The sequence below is a fragment of the Tamandua tetradactyla genome, chromosome 14 (genome assembly GCF_023851605.1).
Source record: "Tamandua tetradactyla isolate mTamTet1 chromosome 14, mTamTet1.pri, whole genome shotgun sequence".
Classification (NCBI taxonomy): Eukaryota; Metazoa; Chordata; class Mammalia; order Pilosa; family Myrmecophagidae; genus Tamandua; species Tamandua tetradactyla.
In genome coordinates, this window is record NC_135340.1 from 44,212,993 (window position 1) to 44,220,733 (window position 7,741).

Below are 7,741 nucleotides of genomic sequence, written 5' to 3' on the forward strand. Positions count from 1 at the left end.
TGATTTTTCAGCTGGAGCACCTCCAATATTATGACACAAAAGAAAATAAAAAGGAAACTGAAATATAAATTGTAATACTGTTCTACGATTGTTATGATTCATTACTCAAGGATATGCACATTACAAAATTATATGTCCTCTCAATTCAGACTCAGGTCCTTATGTTCACTAAACAATTAATTTTCCCCGGAGTTACCTAACTAACCTGAGTTACTTCTACATGTAATATTCTTACCACCATGACCTCACAGAATTACTCTCAAACTATAAACAGCAGTTGATAAATTTGAAAACAGAGTAAACTGAGAAGGTGAGGGAAAGTAGGGCATTATAAAAGAGAGAAGAAGGAAGAGGTGGGAATGACCAGTACTCACAAGCTCTATGCTTGAATTGCTCGTGGAATATTCTTCAGTCATTCACGTTGTCTCTCCTTTTAACTTCACATTACCTCATGCACATAATATGACACTTATCATTTATCATTATTCTCACTTCACTACCAACAATTACATTTACATTTCACCCAAAGTCCACAGAGCAGGGGTGCGTATAACAGAACCTGGACTAGGACATACAGCTGACCCAACAGTATAAATAGAGAAAGACAAAGGTGAAAAATGGATTGATGAGTGGGCATTAAAGTATACTTGGGAGTAACTAGTGGGATTGTGAACAGCCAGGATATGGCCAAGGTATACAAGGTGGGAAGGTGTGGTCTATGAAATCAAGGACATTAAAAGAGACAATTCGATTAATCTGTTCAGATTCCTCATAGTCTCTAAGTTTGTGAACCTGAATATATAGCTTTTGGAACCCTAACCTCCCAGAGATTGCAGGAGATAAAGAAATGTGCACTAATTTCATAGCTGGCATAAAACCATGGACCTCCTGTCCCTCATCTCCATTGGTTTTAGCCTCTTTTATCTCATCTCTCAGCTTCAAACCATACAATGCCAATTCTTACTGTTTTCTGACCCTAATCCTTGACAACTACATGAATCTCCCTGATTCTTTCCTATTCTTGTAAGGATACATCTTACCAGATGGAAGATAAAATCTCTTACCTGGGGGTCAAACACATCAGTGTCTCAATCTCTCCTCAATACACAACTCTTGAGCAGACTGCTAAAGGTAAGGAGTTTGGAGAAAAGAGGGAGATTGGAATGGAAAGAAAGCTGGTAAAATAAAAGTACACGAATGCATAAGAAGCCTCATGTTTGGTATTTAAAGTAGAGGTCTTTCTCAATGGCCTCTAAAATAAAATATTTTGTGTTTACATGAATACAATCATAGTCACTCTTCAGTTTTACATAATGATTAAAGTTTGTCAAAAAACTACTACAACACAATTGTCCCAGAAACAATCTAGTCCAAATTTCTCATTTACAAATGAAAAAGTAGCAATCCAGCAGGGAACATGCAACTACTTATAGACAGAGAAACTAGGTTTTTTGATCCAGATATGTCTTTGTATTCTAAATACCAGAAAAATATAAACAGAAAAGAAATAATCCAAAATTTTAAAATTCTGAACCCAATACCTCTGGTCACATGTGATATTAGATGAAATTTAAAAATCACTTTCCTCAGTTATACCAACTCATGGCCATTATATATAAATTGGACAATGCAATATTGAACACTCCCAATCACTAGAAATATTTAAAGTTTAACCAATATTCCATTTCCTCCTTGTTAATTTCCCCAGTAGTCTAGTTCATAATAAGCTTTTCCTCTCTCACTCCTAAAGTTAGGAAGCTTAAATTTTAATTCAAAAATATTTTCCCATATAACAAACCAACTGCAATATTTTGCACTGTACGAGAACTTTCAGGTGATTATTGTTGGCAAGGAAAGACACACAAGTTTCTGCTTGGTAATTCACAGAAACTTTAAAAAGCCTCAAGGGTTTGGTGTGAGCTTTGACAAATTAGTAGGAATTTAATAAGTTGAGAGGAATGCAGAAGATATTCTGTGAAGGTAAAGTAATAAGCTGCCTTGATTACAGAAAGTCTCTCACTACTAATGATCTTTCTTCCATGTGTTCATTTTTATAGATGCTATCACCACAAATATATTGTATGTTTGAGGAAGAAAAGGACAATTTCTTCTGTCTTCTTTGTTGCCTAGAATACAGAGTGAAATTAATGGTAAATATTTATTGATCCGATTAATAACATTTCTCTGAGGCAGAGTTGTTTCTTCAGGGCCATAATTTTTCACAGTTCCTATTTTTTGTAAATTAATGTCTTTTTTCATTAATTGTGCATAAAGGATATTTCCAAATTCAAACATTGGTAACACAGTTTCTAACCACTTTCAATCAGAAAATACCTAATATTCCTGCTAAAAATTCCCAACTGAAGAATAGAGAAAACTCTTAACTGATTTTATTTAAGCCAATGGTTTAACCGATTAAGTCTTAGAGAGCAAAAAAGGGTGTAAAGGAAAAAACTGAGAGAGAGATAAAAAGAGAGAAGCAGCTTCTATTTACCAAGCTTTATGAAATGATTAGTAGTGAACTGCCATATATGCTTCTTAAAGGTAGAGAAGAAAATATAAATGTACTTTCACCAGATTTTAAACGTTTTTGAAATAGGTAATAATGGAGTTTTCTAGGTGGCACAAAATATACCAAATGCTTCCATGTAGTTGATTCTCATAATCATATATTCAGGGAATAAAGGATGGGATATATGAGATGGTAGAATTATTTTTATTTATAGATGAGGAATCTCAAACTCAGAGAATTTGCAATTTACTCCAAACCGTACAGCTAGTTAGTTGGGAAGCAAAAATCAGGTCTTCTGATGCAAATTCAGTGCAGTTTTCATGAATCATGCAATTATGGATATTTTTTCATGATCTAAAATAATAATCCATACCATTTTCTCAGATGCATAGTCCATTGTATACACATAAATATTTGGCCCATACATAATTTGACTTACCCATGATTTCACAGCTACTAGTGGTAGAGTCAAAACTTAAACCCCCAGGTTATTAGTACAATTAGAAGGTACAGTGCTGATGATAATGGGAAAGAACCAAAATACACCAAAGGATTTGGTAAACTCAGGGTCACTTATTCATTAAGTAGTCATTACAAATGATAAGCAAAGTCAGGGTTGGAGATAAAATTTGGGAATCATTCAAAATTTGAAGTCATGAGAAAGACTTCTTAAAGAACAGCATGTAAAGATATTGTTTAAAATTAATGAAAGAACCATACATGATAAAGGAGCATCTATCTAGTATTTCTGAGAGTCATTGTTATATCACTACATTTTTTTTATATTACCTGCCTTTAAAAAGTTCAACTTCCATGCACTGCAAAAGAAGACAAGATAGAAAGGAGTGGCAAAAGTAAGGAAAGATAGTCACTTTCATGGCTACAGAGTGATCTAAAAGGAAAGGATTAAGGAAAAGACGTAGACTCAGTGTTCTGACACTAAAGAGAGAGCAAGAGAAATCAAATAGTAGAGAAACAAGAATATATAGGCAATAAATGGTTACAGTATATATAGACAGCAAGATTGTAAATGATATATTCAGTACTGTAGATGGAAAAGTTTTTGTTATAAAAATAAAATATAAACTTTTAGAAATTGTTAATTAATAGTTGCCAAAATTAAAAGGGTTCCAAGAAACTGTGATAAACTTGTCAAAGATGGATATTACGAACTTGGAAAAAAGCTGGAAAGAGTGTTTTTGTGAAACCATTCAGAAATACTCAAGAACTCAATACTTGGAATTTTAATGTGTCTGTGGGTGTACGTGTGTGTGTGTGTTTCCATACAAGCAGAATGGGGTGTACCAAAACAGACATAGATCTTTGGTGGCTAGAGGTCACATTTAAATTTTTTAACCAAATTACATGCTAGATGATACAACAAAGGAAGCCCAAAATAAAATAAATCAAAATGTTATAAAAACAATGACGCTTTTAAATGAAGAAAATAAGGAAAAGTGGTATCAGGGAACTTAAAATGAGGAACAGTAATTGTAAGGTTGGAGTGATGCTTCTTTCTCCCACACTTTGATTCTTAAAAAAAAATCAATCACACTGTCTTTCATATGCCTTTCTCCAGAGAATTGTCCCAACTCTCTTTTCCTGTGAAGTTTCTGCTCCTTCAGCTCTTTTATTACATCCTGCCTCTCTGGAAGCATGGAAATCTGAGAGTGTGGTTGTTCTTATGGGAGTGAGTGGTCCACCACATCTTCTGACCCTTATCCACCACCATCACCATATACCCAAGCTGTCAAATGTCCTCCTATGGTGACAATGTGAAGGAGTCAGACAGGTTACCCAGAGTAGATTTTCTCCTGTGCACAAACACAGCCACTTCACATCATCTACCCTCCCTAGGACAAGAAGCTTTATAGAACACTGCTATTTTGAGAGAGGTGATTAATTATCTATTATACGTGGTGTCCAAGTAAAGCTGTAGAGTTCTGGGATTCTAGGATTCTCAGACTGAGATCATGAGACAAAGGGACTCGTCTCATAGGAATGTCAGGGGCTTGAAAAGAAGTGTTTATTTTACTTTTGTAAAATAAAGATTTGCCATTTTGTTTGTTCCTATGTGTTATATATTTATTTTATGATATGAATCAGTAGAATATTTAATGAAAAAGAAAATGTTTTTCTACTTTTTCAATGAAAATTTGGAAACATTTCAAAAAGAGTGGTTGGTTATAGATCTTAAAAATATTGGCATACCTGGTCAACTAAGTCCATTTGTATGTTCTAAGTTCCAAACAATAGCTAAGAGTAGCAATCATGAGTATCATAAAACACTTAGGATATTGGAGAAAATATGAATGCCTGGAGTAGAAACAAATTGGAAAAAGAAAGACAGGGATGAAAACAGAAACAAAGATGAAGACGTGGAAATATAGAATATGTGCACACACCCTTAATTTTCTGGATAAACAGAGAAGCAATTAGCCTTAACAGAGAAGAAAGACAAATTCAGCCCTTCAATCATTTCAATGTTATACTTCACATACTAGCAAGTGTTCATTCCACTATAAAGAAAGGAGAATTGTTAAAAGGAAAAATTTTAAGAAATAATCAATGGGTAAAAATTCCAAGGATAGCAACCAAAAGACTTGATAAAGTACAACAGATTTGAAAGCTGTATGATAATTCACAAAAAAAACTAAAAATATGAGAATACAAAATTTGAAAAAGTCAAAACAAGGCCCAGATTACAAGTATCTTGGATATTAACTACAAGGATGATTTAAAAAAAAAAGAAAACTCACTCCAGATTGACACCAGTTTCCAGATCTCGAGATGACATAGTTTTCATAAAAATAACATTTTGAAATCTAATCAGAGTCTGAACAACTTGTACTTTGGAAGGGTGAACAAATAGACTCAAAGGTACAAATTCTAGGCCTGAGCTTGGTAATTAGAAACTATGACTCTAATGTATTCTGCAATTAACTATTATTCAGACCTTGAATGTTTATGAATTACACCTACAAGTACTTTCCAAAGTCTTAAGTGCTGCTGCACAGCAACTGTCACATAAAATAATTCCACAACTCATAATTTGACAAAAGGCGCATGGATATCATATATCCTTTAATTTACTAATGAATCCTTTTATATTCTATTTAAGAAATTCTCAAGCTTAAAATATGAAAAATTACACTACACTATAGTATCTCTTTGGGCATGGACATGGACAATTCTCAGAAAATGGCTAAACCTCATGAATTTATCTGCCCTCTCATAACCAAAAGGAAAGCAGGGTTCAAATTGTCTCAGTGATGGACAGTAATAGGCAAAGGGGTAAACAACAGTATCATCTAAAATGAAGTGGCTCACAGAGAAATGTTGCAAGAACTTTTCAGTAAGCAGCAAAAATCACTTAGCTTAGTAGAGCAATAGGTTTGAAGAGACTAAGTTATTAGAAGCCACATTAGAATGGTAGTGGTGGTTGTTGCCTTGAAGGTATGAAAGCACCAGATAGTGGATCAAGAGAAACAAATAAGGTATGATCACTTCTCTTTATATGCATCAAGGTGTAGTACCAACCCACACTGTTCAGAGTTGATCTTGTGACAAATAGCATACAACAAAAGTCAGGTCATGTCACTTCCCAGAATAAGTTATAAAACAATACGGCATCATGATGATGAATATGCAACTATGTGATGACATTATGAATTACTGATTATATATGTAGAATGGAATAATCAAAATAGGAATGCTTGTGTTTACTTGGGGCTTTATGTAGTTAAAAAAATAAAATAAAATAAATAAATATTAAAAAAACAGCAACAATATGGCAGAAGCCTGGGGGCAGGTTGGAGCTGGTGGGGATGGAGCTGCCTGGCACATAGTGGTTGTGTAGTCTGGGACCATGCCTGTCAAGCTCTGTGCTTAGGAGGTCAAGTGCCAAATCCACTCTGGGAAGGTGAACCTGGCAGCCATGTTGTGTCCCCAGCTTCTGTGGAAGAAGAGAGGGCAATGAGAGATCCGAATCTCCTCGAGTTTCAAAACCATGATCAGCCCATTCCTTAGAGTGTGCCATTTAAGCAATAGCAGTTGACCATAAAATCACTCTCATAACTCCATTCAAAGGAAGCACCTCATCACAGTTGAACTAGGATACATTTGTGGAAGGAAGGATTTTCTGGTGAATGGCTGCTGTCATGTCAACGTGCCCAGCACAAAGCAATACAGCTACAATGGCTATTTGTCCAAGGACTGCTGCACTGTCTGGGTACTGAGTCTCCTGCTCCCTGCAGCCCAACAAGCAACTTCCTCTGGAGTGCTTCCTCAAACGGGCAACCGTGGTATTGCAGAACCTCTTCATGGCAGTGGAAGATCACTTTGAGTTGTCTTTGGCTAAATGCAGGACCTCGTCCCAGAGCGTGCAGCATGAAAACATCTATAGGAATCCAATAGCAAAGTATTGCTATAGCAAGAGCCCTCCTGAGCTCTTCACTGCATGATAGGTGCAGAAGACGTAAAGCATAGGTGTGAAGAGGCCCTGATGAACTACCAGCCTAAAGCCAGACTTCATCATTCAAATCTAGTGCACTGGATAGAGGACAAAGGCATTGTGGGAAACAACTTCTCATGTTTTACTCTTTGGCTTCACTCATCACCTGGACCTTCTCAGATGGAACTGTTCTGTAAAGCACAGTGGAAACTCCAGCCATTCATATTCACAAAAGACAAAACTACAGGCAGAGATTTGGGTGTTGTTGACCTCTGGGATGGTTCTGGCAGTGTTCCTGTGAGGGAGCTGTGACTTTTGTTTCCCACTTGTGGATGATCAATTTTTACTTATAGTTCTGACCATTTACTCTTTTGCAGTAAAAATATTTATTGGATGTCATTGGAGTAGTGGGAAAGTGGAAATGTTTTGGAAGATGCTTTGTCTCTCTAGTTGAATACATTCAAGAAATTTATTTTTTATTGTTGCCATTATTCCTATTTATTGTTTTCTTGTGTTCTTTGAGTTTCATGAGTTAAATTATCCTTTTGCCTGATAAAATATTTTGTCTCTTAGAACATGGAATTTCTCTCAAGAGGGTTATTTTGTTTTTAACAGCTTCTTCAAGAGTAGGCCTTGAACACCAACGCATTAACTGTATCCTGACATGTAAAATTATTGGAAAATTCGGACACTCTTCTATTCTAATTCTGTGCAGAGTTTCTAGCAGTTGGCACCACATGCATATAGGTTCTTTTCTAGTGGTACTTCAAAATATT

At 35.5% G+C, this 7,741-nt stretch overlaps 1 pseudogene; it reads left to right on the plus strand.

Moving 5' to 3' along the window:
* The first annotated feature begins 5,941 nt into the window (after window positions 1-5,941).
* LOC143655417 (SREBP regulating gene protein pseudogene) lies at window positions 5,942-6,975 on the plus strand (annotated as a pseudogene).
* The last annotated feature ends 766 nt before the right edge of the window (window positions 6,976-7,741 follow it).